Source organism: Falco biarmicus, chromosome 13, assembly GCF_023638135.1.
Source record: "Falco biarmicus isolate bFalBia1 chromosome 13, bFalBia1.pri, whole genome shotgun sequence".
Classification (NCBI taxonomy): domain Eukaryota; kingdom Metazoa; phylum Chordata; class Aves; order Falconiformes; family Falconidae; genus Falco; species Falco biarmicus.
Window position 1 is genome coordinate 16,782,778 of NC_079300.1, and position 15,585 is coordinate 16,798,362.

The 15,585-nt window shown below is 38.4% G+C and overlaps 1 long non-coding RNA gene across 1 annotated transcript in view; it reads right to left on the bottom strand.

Annotated features, from left to right (window-relative positions):
• Nucleotides 1–15,359, bottom strand: part of LOC130158240 (uncharacterized) — a 376,714-nt gene extending 361,355 nt beyond the window's left edge. Inside the window, exon 1 of the long non-coding RNA XR_008825220.1 lies at nt 14,215–15,359. This is a non-coding gene — a long non-coding RNA (uncharacterized LOC130158240). The remainder of the gene's footprint in view (nt 1–14,214) is intronic.
• Between the last annotated feature and the right edge of the window lie 226 nt (nt 15,360–15,585).

Genomic DNA, 15,585 nt, shown 5'->3' on the forward strand with positions numbered 1-15,585 from the left:
TCATTCATTAGCATTTTAAATTACAGAAAAGGGACAGAATACTTCAGTCTCTGACTACTTGAATATTAACAACTAATGCTTTTTGTTTATATGTAAATATATAAAGTCTGTTTCAGAAGCTAGCTAAAGAACACTGGGTAAAACATTTTGCTTTTTCAAGAGTTCTTAGAGCTCACAATATTCCTCTTTTCTTTGTTTTTTATTATTCTTTCCCCTCACTTTCTTGATTATTTTCAACATCACATCCATCTTACTTGCATGAGAGGAAAAATTACAGCTCTGCTCATGGCAAGACCTTTTTTCTTCCCTTTGACACAGCTCTTGGTATTTGCTATGAATGAATATGCTTTTTCCAATATACTTATTCAAAACTGGGAGATTTGGATAGCTGAATTTGTATTAGAGAGACCCTTACATTAGCTCAATATTACACTACAAATCCATATACAAAGGAATAAGGAGAGAACAGAATTATGGATGATGGTACCAATCGCTTATCAATAAAGTATTATGACCTCTTGTCCTGATCTTATAGAAGGAAGTGAAATTCAGACAACCAAGACTAAACTGAATGTAATACTAGACTCTCGCCTAGTTAAATGAAGAACCACAGCACATAAAGCAGGTGGTTAAGCATCCTCCTAGAGAAGCAAAGGAAGAAAACCTAAGAACCAGACTGTTCTCTATGAAACCATTATGCAGACTTTGGAAAAAGCCGAGATCATGGAAAGATCCCAAAAGACCTTCCCAGATCATCTAAATCACAGGTTTGTTTCAGTGACTTTGGCATCTGACATCTATGGGCAAGCTATGCGCTTATTTTATATTATTCTCTACTTCATACTGCTCACTGAGGAAGGGAAAAGGCTGTCAGCATCACAGTCACACGTGGCTCTAGCTGGTGGGGTACAGGCCAATATTCTGTCATTGAGTTAATTACATGCTATTTTTGCTACTTTTACTGTGGGAGAGGGCAAAATACAAGAGAGAGGCAAAGCACATCTCAAACTGTTAGACCTGTGAGACAGAGTCAGAAATACAGAGCCTTTTGCCCTATGCTGACTGCAACACTAAGTTTTAGAGGAATGCTAAGCTACTGACCAGTCCCAAAATGTATTAGAAGCTGATCAGCTTAAAACTTTTGCAAATTAACTGAGATTTCTAAAAGTCAAAGTGTGAGTTGCAAGAAAGGTTTTATAAAAGGTTTCAGTCATGAATGAAACAAGTATAACCCCTTCCTGCCTTCAGCTTCCCAATTTTCAGACTTTTGCTTGTAGCTTTCAAGATAATTATGTTTTAAAAAAACCAAAAAAACAAACAAAGAACAAACCCCAACAAACAAAACCACAGCAACAGCACAAACACATGTAACACTACTAGCAGTCTCCTGAAAGTATGAAATGCTGCAACAAAACGTACAGACTATAACATATCATCTTCCCCGTCTGCGAGCAATCTTCATTTCAAGAGCATTTTCAAAGCACCAATATACCATAATGCTAAGCACTAATAAGCTGGGCAGGCAGGCTCTCACCATGCTAATTAACTCACCTATGGGGTTCTAACTATAGCCCACATGCACAATTCCAAAAGCTTTTCTCTCCCCTCCTATACCTTTGTCTAATAGTATTCACTAGAATCACACTCAGGAAGAAGACACAAGTGTGTCTTGCCTCAGCTAAAACTTCCTTATTATTATTATTTAATATCAAGAGGCATGGATATAGAAGGGCTTTTGCCCTTACAGCAACAGAAAAATAATTTAAACCATTGGAGGCCATTTGATGTGGAAAATGTGTTCTTTCTGTTTTTCTGGTTGAGAGTTTCGAGAATTTCCACAGATCATTTGCTGCAGAGGTCAAATCCAATCCATGAAATTTCCTCCAAACATACAGGATTTTTACTACAGCCATACACAACAGTGATCTCCCTCTTGCCCATCTAAAGAAGACTAATCACTCCAGGGTGTAGCTTAATATAAACAGCTGTAACAAGGACTTTGCACAGCAATAGCAACAAGAGCCATTGCCGAGGTGTCCACAACAAAGCCTGTTCTCAGATGTCCCCGTGGAAGCTCTTTAAATCAGGCTTGCCTACACATTGCTCACAGCTCATTTCCAGGCTCTGCTTCCCAACAGGCATGTGCTCAGTATGTATTGTACTGCTTTCTCAACGGCTTGCCTCCTCACCTTATCATACAAGGATGTGAAAGTGCCTAACTTCCATAAATAGGAAAGGGGCTTAACCCAGAAACGTGTATTAATTTCTTGATTGGGCTTCTGTAGCAGATCAGAAGGCATATGAAAAGCTCTCCAGCTCTCAGGTCCTATCATTCCATTTTCCAAGCATTAAGAACTCCATACAAATTCTCTAGCAAACAGAATAGATACTCCAACTACAGCAAAATCTTCCTTTGACAACTGAAAATAAACCTTTGAGGACAAATTCAAAACCAAGGCTGAAGAGCTGCTTTCCTTCCCCCTGTATTTTTGCTGCCTTCCTGCAACAAATTTCAGTCCACACAGCTGCACAGATCCAAATGGGCAGAATTCATCACTACAGAGGAGAGAATGAAAACAAAAATAAGCTCTCTTATTTCTGAGAAGCATTTCCTTTTAACTGCTCTGGATTTCTTCTGGATGAAGTTGCAGCTAGCAGTTCTTTGTTGATAGATACCAACTACATATTTTGTGAATCAGCATGAGCACATCTCAGATTTATGAAGCATCACAGAGTAGGAAAACTATTACAGAGCATCTGGAAAGCCAACTAAAAAATATTCAATATGAATAAATTTCATATTTTGTTTTAGTTTTTCAGGGAAAATTACGAACAACAGGATGCTACTAATTATTACATAATCAACACCAGTTAGTGAGACTAGCTTATTACTATAGTTTAAGATTTATGTGGAAGATACTGGGTTTGAAGGCAAAAAGAGGCAGTTTTAGTCAGTCTATGAATATGAACTTCAGGGAGCAGTTCACACCAAAACACTTGGCTTCCAGAATGCCAAGAGGCATTTATCCTACTATCTTTTGTAACTTAAGACCTGCGGATCATTCTATGGTGGCTTTCAAAAGGCAATTAAAGAAAAAGGCTGGTCGAGACACTTGATTCCATAATTCTTGTAGAGTATTCATTACAGCATTTGACATAGAGAGTGCAGAAATCAAGATGGTAGTGGATATAGTGTCTTGTACTCAGATTTTTCTCGTAATATAGACAAAAATTACTCCTAAGTATTTTAAAACCACAGATTTCCACTTATTAAACATAGCATTCAGTGAGACAATACTAGCGCTAAAGTTCTGAAGATCAAAGTGTAGGCCATTAGTATGAATCCATTTTGGATGTGTGTGAAAAATATGAACTCGTATAAATCATTCATAAACGGCATCTCTACATCTCTTCCCACAACTCCTTAGTATTACTTAGGGTTTTTTCCAGATGTAAGAAGTATTGACTTCAGCTAAAGTCTCTGCTCATTAAGGACCTCGGTTCATCTCCCACCTAAGCTGGCTCAATTACATTAGGAACCAAACACTCTGAAATTATACAAATTTTGTTCTACTTAAAAAAAAACTAAATTAAAAGGTGTCTTTGGCCTTGTGCATGCACACAGGGCTTTGTTTATAATAGAACGCAGAACTGCTCTGAGAAAAGTTCAAGTTCTTGTGAAAGAAGGAACTTAAAAAGTTTTCGAGATGATTGTGATTTTCCTGTTTAAGATCACAAAATTAAACTGGCCATAAACCCCTCATCTCACAAGTGCCAAAAAACATTTTATCATTTAAAATTTACTGAGTAGCTCTGTTTGAACAGTATATAAGAGATACAAGCACCACAGACTTTAAGGTGGCAGAAGACGGAAAACTTGAAGCTAAACTTGAATTTGGTCAGAAGGTATCAATTCTAAAAAAAACATAACTGGTCTAAGGTGTGGCTCTTTTCACTGCTGCTTTAATGAATCTCTGCATTTGATTTGATTGTTTAAACTATTTTTTTATTATTATTTTTTATTAATTATTAAATAAATGTTGCAAAACTTAATGCAACATAACTAGCAATGGAATTCATACTTTCTTATAAGAAACAACATAAAATCAATTCTTTCCTTGGAGACTTCAAACTTCTTATTTTACCCATGGGTACTTTTTAGTTAATTAAAATTAGAGTCCTTATTTATGTTGCTGTTCAAAGAACTGTTCTATTTAATTAAATCACATTAGTATAACACTAATATAACATGTTATTGTCAGACTTCTATATTTTTAAAAGAGATGTCCATAAAACAAAAATCGGAACAACAGTGAATCCAAAAAGGCAAATTAATTCAGTGTATTTTCTTTTCCATATCCAGTTTCAGTAGCAGAGTTATTTCCCGGCTGGAGCATCTTTATGACTCAATATATTTCAAAACCACTTTCAGAACACAAAAAAACCAGTACCATAAAAATAATTTGTCTTTGAGTTTAATTTTACATCTAGAACACAATGGAATATTTAGTATATCAAGTCAACTTCATAAAGTTACTTTATACTGTTCAAGTGGGGAAAAAAGGGGGACAAGGGCATATTTGCATTGGATGGCACATGACTGTGTATCTATCCAACCTAACTCAGTTGTAAAAGCTCACAAAAAAGAAAAACCACACACAAAACTACAAACAAACAAACCAGCCACCAAAACCCCTAGCCATGCTTACTTATTCCACTTATGGGTTGCTCATTAAGAGTCAATGGCATCATGAAGGAGACATACTACTCCAGCACACAAGGCAACTATGCAGCATGAAAGAGCATGACCTCATACTGTGTGACCAGAGAGACTTACCCCATTTTGATCAAACAGAATCATTTGATATAAAAACTGTTCTTAGACTTGGAAAAAAAAATTCTTTTAGTGCCTTAACATGCTTTAAATCATCCTACTGGAAAGTAATCCTCCATCCTGTAAGCAAGCAATAAAACTCAAAATGTAAAAGGCATGAGTCATGGTAATTCAACTTTAAGATTCTGCAGTTCTTGTCCAGGCAAGCTTACTTCTTCAAGAGAACAAGTGCCCTGAAATCCTGCCCATGAAGCACAGTGGAGTGCTCCCATTAGCACTGAATCCTCAGCACCAAGAAAGGCTGTTTCAATCTTTAAACCAAACATTTTACACAAATCTAAGATACACACAAATACACAATTTTGTACATATATATATTACATGAGAGTCCTCTTTTCAGTTCTTTTTGATTAAACCAAACATAATTTCATCATTTAATGGTTTGGGTTTTTTTAATGTGAAGAACATTTAAATAGATTCTGCACAGCTGCACCCACAGAAACACTCATTCTAGCAGAATCACAAAGCACGTCAGTAGGACAGGATGCAAAATCAAAGCAATAATGAGCTTTTCTTCCACAGTGGAAGCCTTCACTTGGGCAAGTGATTGAGCAGCACTGACCACAGTCCCTCAGTCAGTCTGATTACCTGTGATCCCACTCACTCCCACAATCCCCTTTAATCACCTCGGGACATTTACAAAATTGGTGTTTAGGAGATTAGGAACACTAGATTACTAGATTTCTATTTCAGAAGGGGTAAAAATAGTTATTTTCTGAATGAAGCCATACTGGTTGGTATATTTAGCAAGTAAAGATAACACCAGTGACCTCTATTATGTTAAAGGATTCATAAATAATTAAAATAAAATCTTTGTAACTGGTTAAACATAGACATCTAAATCCAATTTAGGCACCTAGATAAGAGGTTTGATTTTAAAAGCCATCTGTTTACTACCTTTCACAGTACTTTCCACTGATCACTTATTTACATACATTTCCTTACATAACTTTTAAAAATTGTTTTCTTGAAACAGTGATTTACAGGGGCACCTTTCTGTGCGTTAAAGCTTCTGGTTTTATCAGCAAAATAAAAAGGGGATTGTAAGTCACTGCTACTGCAACAGTGTATGAAAAATTTAGAACTGAGGGGGGAGAAGGCACAGTTCTGCAAGATCACTGTGTACCTAAAACCATCTCCACAAGTGGAAAATATCAAAAGGTAAGATGTAAAAAGCAGCAATTCATAAATACTAATTAGCATCTTGCCAGTGATTGCATGATAACATTTACTGATGCATAATTGAATAGCAAAAAATTAAAAAACAGAACGCGTGGGTAGATTTAATAATTAATTCCTCCCACGCTAATCAGTTTCTGACTTTCTTCTAATAAGCACAATTATATATTCTTTTTTCTTTTCTTCTTCCTTTGTGAGTAATAAGCTATCAGTCTGTCTTTTTAAAGCTAAAGGGGAGGGGGAACCATTGCAAATAACATAGTAAATATAATTTTTAGCAATTCTAAGTTTCTAAATGTTATAATTGTACTGAAGTTTTTGCTTCATTACTTGATACTACTAGGATTCCTTGTTTTACAAAACAATAGCAATTTTAAGTTTTCCCATTAGAATTGGCCCATCTTCCCTCAAACCTTCTAAACTGCACATTTGTAAGCCGGTGCATTTCCTTATGTGTGTTACTATACACATATGTTAATAGCCATCACCCACTATCCCAACAGCTAGGTTGTGGTTAAGGACAGATCATCTCCACTTTCACAGGTCTAAGCAGACAAAAGAATGCATGTTATTCAACAGTTACAGAGTTAGTTACGTCACGATGCAACTGCCTGGATTAAAGAACTGATTTGCAAGCAGCCGCAGTGAGCTTGTACACCCTTTCACTGTGCAAGGGATAAACAATGTAAAGCACAAGAGGAGCCAGAGACATAGATGAACACAATGCTTAAAATCACACATAGGTCTATTGACTAAGTGTATTATGAGCACAACATATCACTGTAACAGCTACAGGGGAAGTGTCAAACTATTAAGTCAAATCAGAATTTTATTATTTTTTCTTAAACTTCAGCCAAACTTTATATCTTCACAATATTTTGTTAGACCAATATATTCTGCAGTCAAATGCCAGAACAATGACAACAGAAAAATCCCCACAGCAAGGCACACAACCCTCTAGAGGTCATATGGAAACAGAATTGCTGCAACATGGCAGAACACACACAAAAAAATATCCAAATTCTGATACAGCCCTCCCTGCAGGTGGCTTTCACCCTTTCATGCATGGAAAGATAGACTGACGTTTTTTAATCATAAATATATAGGGGGAAAACAGAACAAACCAAACAAATAAACAATAAACCACCAACCCCCACTACCCAAGCTTCCAAAACACCTTCAAGATCACAGGAACAGCATTCTCCATTTAACACTCACCACCAACCACCACCACCACCACACCTTCCAAATATCATTGCTTTTGGCACTTCAGCAAACACCCAAAGAAAAATTGCAGGGGTAAGAGGAGCAGCCCTGGAACCACAAAGCCTAGCACCATCCTAGAAATCCAAACCTTACAGTCATGCGTCTTCAATTGACATGAAATATAAATCTGCAAAAGCACAGGGCTGAACAAAATCCTTTGGACCTGTTGCACCTTCCCCATTAAGCACCAGCCAGCAAACTTAAGTTACTCCAAAACATTTAGCACTAAAATTTTCTCCTCCCATTGCAGGAAACAGAAGCACAAAACCCATATGCATGACACATCCAAGAGCAACTAGATGCCTGAGAGAGCAAATTTCATCCTGAACGCCGTCACACTGACAACTGGGGGATCAGGCCCAGCCAGCAGTGATTTATGAAAGGCGGCTCCTACTCGATGACCCTGTTCTCCTTCTTCAACAAGATGACCCACCTAGTGGATGAGGGAAAGGCTGTGGATGTCAAGCTGTCTACCTGGACCTTAGTAAAGCCTTTGATACCATCTCCCACAGATGCTGCTGCTGCTCATGACTTGGAGGAGTGTAGTCTTCACTAGGTACGTCTTCTATGAACAGGTCCAGATCTTAGATCAAGTTGGGGCACACCAGCCCCACACAGCGCTACAGGCTGGGGCAGAGCGGCTGGGAAGTGCCTGGTGGGAAAGGGCCCGGGGTGCTGGGTGACAGCTGGCTGGGCATGAGCCAGCAGTGTGCCCAGGTGGCCAAGGAGGCCAACAGCATCCTGGCTTGTATCCGAAACAGTGTGGCCAGCGGGACCAGGGCAGTGACTGTCCCCCTGCACTGGGCACTGGTGAGGCCGCACCTCGAATCCTGGGTTCAGTTCTGGGCCCCTCGCTGCAGGAGGGACGTAGAGGGGCTGGAGCGTGTCCAGAGACGGGCAGCGGGGATGGGGAAGGGGCTGGAGCACAAGTCTGCTGGGGAGCGGCTGAGGGAACTGGGGGGGTTTAGTGTGGAGAGGAGGGGGCTCAGGGGGGACCTTATTGCTCCTTACAACTTCCTGACAGGTGTAGCGAGGCGGGGGTCGGTCTCTTCTCCCAAGTAACAAGTGACAGGGCAAGAGGAAATGGCCTCGAGTTGTGCCAGGGGAAGCTTAGAATGGATATTAGGAAATATTTCTTCACTGGAAGGGTGCTGAAGCATTGGAACAGGCTGCCCAGAGAAGTGGTTGAGTCACCATTCCTGGAGGTACCTAAAAGACCTGTAGATGTGGCACTTGGGGACATGGTTTTGTGGTGGACTTGGCAGTGCTGGGTTAATGGTTGGACTTGATGATCTCAAAGGTCTTTCCCAACCTAAATGATTCTATGATTCTACTAGTAGACAGAACCACATCAAGCTGTTTGTCTATCCAGTCATACCCTGCAAATTTATTCTCCAGAACCTGGCTAAAATCCATTAGAAGGAAAAACAAAAGAAATTGTGTTTAAAAAGCACCCTGTCATAACAGAATCTCTCTTTCTTTACTTACAATGCTCAAATATAGTAATGCTGCATTCCATATGTGCTATAGAATTGGTAAAGGTAAGTCAGTGTAGCTGGCATTAAAGAACAATTCATAATAGTTAAAGAGTTTTCTGGTTTTGCTTTGTGGGGTTTTTTTTGTGTGTGTGTTTTTTTTGTTTTGTTGTTGTTTTTTTTTTTAATCTTTATCATGCATCTGCCCTTCAGAAATTTTATTCCAGAGGGCACCATATTTTGCATTATACTTGTTTTTCCTCGCATTTCACCTTCACGACATGTGACATTAATACATCACTAAAGTGACAGCTTTTTCCAGTAATGTATTGGTTTAACAGTTCACATCAGATTATGCTAGAAAATATTATACTAAACAGATTAAACTCAAGTAAGGTACCCTGGCCAAGGAAGACTGTCAAGACTGGTTCAACTAACAGACAGGATAGCATAGGATCTAGAAACCAAAAGTGTCACAGCTTCTATATACTTGGAACTAGATAACTTATATATAGCAGTATGGATGCTGGGGGGCGAAAGTGCAAGTGCATCTCTGAAGCAATATTTTAACACAATAAAATGTCTTTCATCTGTCCCATTTCTGTCTTCCTGCTACTACTTGGCTAGTAAGTTTAAAGGGTCTGGGATTTTTTTAGGGTGTTTTGTCTGGTTTTTTGGTTGGGTTTGTTTTTTTTTTTTTTGAGAAAAGGGAAGGGTTTGGGGGGAGGGGGGAATCCTTCTTATTAGCAGAACCACTAGCAGACTTCACAAAATGCTCTAAGTACAGTCTTTGTGTCCAAGCACGCCCACGGTCAGAGGAATGCTGTTACCACTTTAGTCCCTGAAAGGGGACACAAGGGCTTGTGCTCAGGACAAACAGAAATAAGTAATGATGAGACCATACATGGTACCATGACACAGAGCACCAAGGCACAAGCTATGGGAATAATGAAGATACAGTCAGTAAAGCAGATTGACTACAGGTCAGTGAGGTAAAGGAGGAAAAAATTTATTAAAAAAAGTACTGCTGAACAGTTTCCCTTTCATTCTTGTTATGAATATTTCTGAGGATCCCCTCTTGGTCTTTCAAGGAATTAGCCAGGTGCTTAAATTTACATTTCAATTTTTTTAGTTTACAAGTTATACAACTGCAGGTTTACTGGAAGTTTGGCTATTTTTGCTTTCTTTTTAACATCAGACAAATAAATTGATACTATTGATTCTACGTTTTCTTGCATATCAAAAGTACAGACCAGGTCACGAATAACCAGTTCATTTGCAAGTAGAAAGAGAAACAGCCTTCTAAATACCATTAGCATAATAATTATTATGTAAACTTTAATTTCCTTTACTAGACAGAATAAAGTATTAAGAAAGCAGTCTCTGAAGAATTCCTTTTTCTGTCAGTGACTTCGAAGTGGCTTTTTTTCTTAATTGCCTCACAGCAATTACCTTGCATACGTTGATCAAAGAGTCACTAGAAATATTCCTCAACATTAAGCAACACAATGATAACAAACTACCTGTTCATCCTTAATTCAGGGCAGAGGAAATGACAGTTCATCCCACTGCAGCAAAACCACGGGGAGGAAAAACAATTTTGCATCTCAAACTTTTGATAAGAAGGAAGATTACTTACGTCCATGAACTGGCACACTGCATTCAGGGAGTGGCTCTACAGTTGTCATACTACAGTTGCAGAGGTCCTTTTAGCTAGCATCTCCAAAGCAAGGCACATGCCTCACTGTGAATAAGATGCTCTCTGGGTCAGTGCAGAGGTCTTGGGTCTCATCTAATACAGCCTCCAGCAGAGTGGCAAAGTAAAGATGTGTTGTGGGAGAAGCATAAGCAGCAAATCCCATCTTCTCTGCTAATCCCAGCTGAAGTCACTTGTTTGGTATAACTTCACATATTAGCTACTTAATTACTTATTTCCTCCATGGCAGTAAACTATCAATACTGCAAGCTTGCCGGCTTCGGTAAATGTACTGCAGTGAAGTGTTTTGGTTTGGGTGGGGTTTCTTTCCCCTTCTTTCCATAGACCTGATTCAGTAATTTAGCACAGGTGAATCCCATCAAACTACTGTTTCACAAAAACAGGTTAGGAGACTACATAAGCCTATAGAAATCCCAGATTTATTTTGCAACCTCTATTCAGCTAGAGAAAAAAAGCCAAATATGCAGAATGGGAGCTAGCTGAGTGACACTGAAATGGGTCACAGAACCACCAGTTGTTTCAAGGTCCTTACTACATCCTAACTAAAGATAAATACACAGTTTACACTCAAACCACCTGCAGCAGATTCACTGCTACTAAGCCATGATTATTATTTTAAAACTTTGGCAGGAACAGAAGAGGAAGAGGTAAAAGCGTGTTCATGTGAGGGGGAACATCAATAGAGTCGTTAATATTTCACTCTTCCATGAAGAAATCTCACATTGACTTTTTCTTGGTAATTGACAAAACTGTTTGAGATGTCTTGTAGAAGAAATACACCTATGAAGAATTCTGCCCAAGTGAGAAAGCAATATGGGAAAGTTTGTTTCACCTTTTTCTGTGGTAGCTAAAAATAAGTTAGAAAATTATATTTTGATGTCTATACCATAATAAAAACAATTAAGGTTTACAGAATGGAAGAAACAGATGGTTGCTCTTTGAGTTTTATTAAAGCTTCTGTAATTTCTACAAACAGGCTAGCAGCTTATCTTGAAAACTCACTCTGATTCTCCAGAAACACATTATCTTTCCTGAATTCCTTTAATCTTGCACTATTATTTGAGAAGAAATAACAAACAAATACTCAGGCTTAAGAAGCTTGAATTTTGCATACTTTGCTGAAAAAACATTATCAGTATTTGACTTAAAAATCACTGCTTCTTTGTCCCAAACAGATAACTTTTTCCAAGGCAGAAGACCTCTCAAACATTTCCCAGCCCCTATAAATCTTTCTCCCTTTGGTCTGCATGAAAGATGATACGAATGAATATGGCAGACACAAGCAAAAGAGTGTATAAATCCTGCCAGTGATTAAGCAAAGTGTTTTCAAACTAGAATGGATGAGGGGGCCTATTTAATATTGGGACTGCTTTCTGACAGTCTTAATTTACACATCAAAAGAGAAATACACTCTAAGATTTTGTCACTGTAATGGTTCTGCTATTACATTAACTAGCAATTACTACACAATGCAATGCAAGCTGACTAGGCTTTAAATGCCAAGTCCCAATTTCCAAACCTCCTTAGGCTGTTATTTCAGTGTCTTCCACACTTTGAAGGGAGAAAATTACAAAGGTTACAATTGCATAGATTAATAATGGTTAAAAATGCCTACAAACACTGTTTTTCTAGCTCTGTGCAAGGAAGCAGAAAAATATCAGTTGTCATTTACCTTTTTCCTCTTTTCTACCCAGTACTGGATATACAAAGCACAGGGGTGGAAACCGGTAGACGTGCTCTGGGACAGCTAATTTTTGCCTTTGAACAGCTTCACAATAGCACACTGCATTGGATCAGTGCCTTAAGTTGGGGGACGTACAGCCAAACAACGTATCTTCTGTGCATGGAAAGGAGATTAGGGGGAACAGATGTTTCTGCTTGCTCTTCCTCATCTGGAATGTTGCTGATATTACTGCAGAGCTTGAGAATATTAAGTGTCCCTTGTTTAAAATGAGATGCTTACTATATCTACTATAATAAACCTCAGTGGTTTATTATACAGCTTTATACGGAAAATCTTCAAGGTCTTCAGACAAAGTCAACCCTATATGTGAAATTCATTTCTGTACATAGCTAAGAATGTTTTCTTTTATGAGCTACTGCAGTAGTTTTCTTTGAAGTACACATACAGGATTTATTAGGAAGAGTGGAAAGCTGCAAAAATGCTTCAAATCTCTACTTCCTAGGAAACACAGTTGTTGTTACTTGTCTTATGAGGGGGATACATCTGCTTTTATTTCTGGCTCCAGAGAAGTAGAGTCAGGGGTATCTTTCCTGAGTTATTTCAAGTCAATTTGTATAACTCTACAACAAAAGTTGTAAAGGCCAAGACTTTTGCAAAGAAAGCAGAACAATTACCTGCACCTTGTCTCCACTTGCATTTCAATAGGACCTAAACCAAAGCAAAGCATGTTCTTACCCAGCACCTCCACTGTGCAGTGGACTCTTTGGAGTCAGACCCCTTTGTCTGTAGTAGCAGGCAGCATTCTTTTGTCATAAAAAAATTACAAAAGGGGTTCTGGTGTTTGCTCTTGGCACTTAGTCTCTTTCCCCCTCTCCCCATACTTTTAACTTTCTGCAGTGTCTGTCAAGTCAGAGCTGGAACTGGGGAATCAGCAGGAACACAGAAGTTCCTCAAAACCCTGCACACATCAGGATCCAGACTGTTGAAGTTAGATGAACTGAGGAAAGCTACTAAAGAAAAAAAGACACCACAGAAACAGGCCTGCCACTCAGCCAGGAGGGCTTCTAGGTTTCACTCATCTGCATCAAGCTATTTCCAAATGTGAACTATTTGTGGCAAGAGATGATGCATTTCCTCTGATGTTTTATTATTTTTGCCTTTCACAGATAAGAGGTACTGCTCACCCAAACCCAGTACCTATTTTGCCTGCATTTCACAGTAGTCACAATTATGAACTGGCCAGCTGCAAATGTTCAGCTTTTGATTTGCCATCTGTTTCATGCAAAGGTTCAACACTGTTCTGGCACAGCTGGATTCTCCTTCATATACTTTGAATTGTTCTTCTGTGACCTCACTCAGCTTTCCCACAAAATGCCTCCAAAAACCTTAATTAATCAGAGGTCAAATGTAATTTGCTTGAATGGAATTATGTCTATTTATAAATAAATATATCATTTCTCTGTTAAGGAATGCAATAAGCGTTTCAGCATGGCTTTCACTGCAATGACATTTGATATCAGATGTCTTGCAATCACCACATTTTCTTTTCCGTGGCTGTTCAAGTTCTTTTTAATGTGAAGTCAGTGGTACCTGCTAAGGTGCATGAGACAAATACTTCAGTACAGTGATAGAAACATCCAAAATAGAGACAGGCACTTAAGAGTTATGCAGGCTGGTCACACAGCTCCATAATTAATCCTTCAAACAAAATTTCAAAGGGTTGACATTGATTGTTAGTGAACGCATTTTCCAGGCTACTTGATGAAATAAAGTTGGCTTGTAATAAGTGTGAAACAGAAAAGAGTAAAATAGATAATACAGTCTGAAGGACTTCATGTATTTTCTATTTATTGCTGTAAATCATGATTCCTAACCAATATAACTGCATGCAGTAGAATTTTTTCAGTTGTTCTCTGTAATTACTGCATACACAATGCAGTTCCCACTCAAAAAAACCAACCCAAGAAAACACGACACAAGTTCTGGTATTGTTTCTTACCTTTAGATTTTCCCACTCATCTCATAAAAAATATGTTACTTCATCATCTTCATTAAAGGCCAAATCAGAGCCGCTGGGAAGACTGACACTGGTAAGCAGGCACTGGATCAGGAGCCCTGGGTTTTGCAGGAGTTACTGTCAAGCAGGGCAGTTCGCACCAAGCACTGGCAAACAGTCCTTAACTGCTCCTTAATTCTCCTTAAATGTCCTTGCGATTTCCTTCCCCAACTTCTTGCCACTTAGTACTCAAATTAATTGTGCTGAAAGTATGACCTGTAAGTAGGTGTAAATTTAAGCAATTGAAATACATGCAGTACAGTTTTCTGTCTAGAATAGGATTGTGAAAGGGAAATAAACAGAGCAAAGGAACATGTTACATCTACAGACATCTGTGGGCCCATGTTAAATGTCTCTGCACAAGGAAGTTTTACTCTTCCTTTTTGAAAATCCCTGCCAAAGAAACTTTTCTATCCACTTCTGCAATACATGGGTCCAACTGCTATTTCTAGAAAGAGCAGACATCACTCTGCCTCTTGATCCTCTACACTAGGAATTCACCAGCTGGTTATGCAAAGTGCGGACTTCTTTCTCTCTCTCAGAGCTTTCTGCAGTGTAATCTTTGTCCTCTTCAGCATCCATATAAGCAGCATCATGTGCCATTATTTTCCTCAATGTACAGCTTCAAGAGTCTGTTTATTAGACAGCAAGACCAGAAGATTCCTCCAAAGAAAAGAACAAATAGTCCCCTTTGCTATAAATAAGTGGATTTTTTTAAAGTATTTGCTGACTACATTTTTCCCCCAATTTCCATGAAAAGAAAGAAATAAGTTTTCAGGAAGTCAATTGTTTCTTTGAATTGACTTTAAAGCAATTGTAGGAAGACAAGAGAACACTTCTTTTGATCTTTTGCTATTTAAATAGTGACTTCCACTAGAAAGAGATGATGCACTCATAAAAGGAGCCAGTAACTATATTGCTAACCATCTGTTTTTGAATTTGCCACTTAGTGGATACAAATATATATTTTTAGATGACACTGTAAGAAAGCCAGAAAAAGTTAATCATTTCACTAAGAGATCAAACTATTTATTTTCATTATCTTTCTCCTTTCCCTTTAATCCTAGAAAAGGAACCTGTTTAACCTAATAAAGCTATCGACCTGGGCCTTAATTTTCCTTATTTATTCAGTTCCTGTAGAGAAAAATTCCAGACTTAACATCTATCTACTCCACAAAATACAGAGCAGGAGAGAAGAGCTCATGATTTTATTTTATACCAGCTGAAAGTTTCTTCTGCTTTTTCTTTAGTATTCCATGCTACCAGATCTGATGTTCAAAGAACAAGCCAGCTGTCAAATTTTGGAAAAAGGGC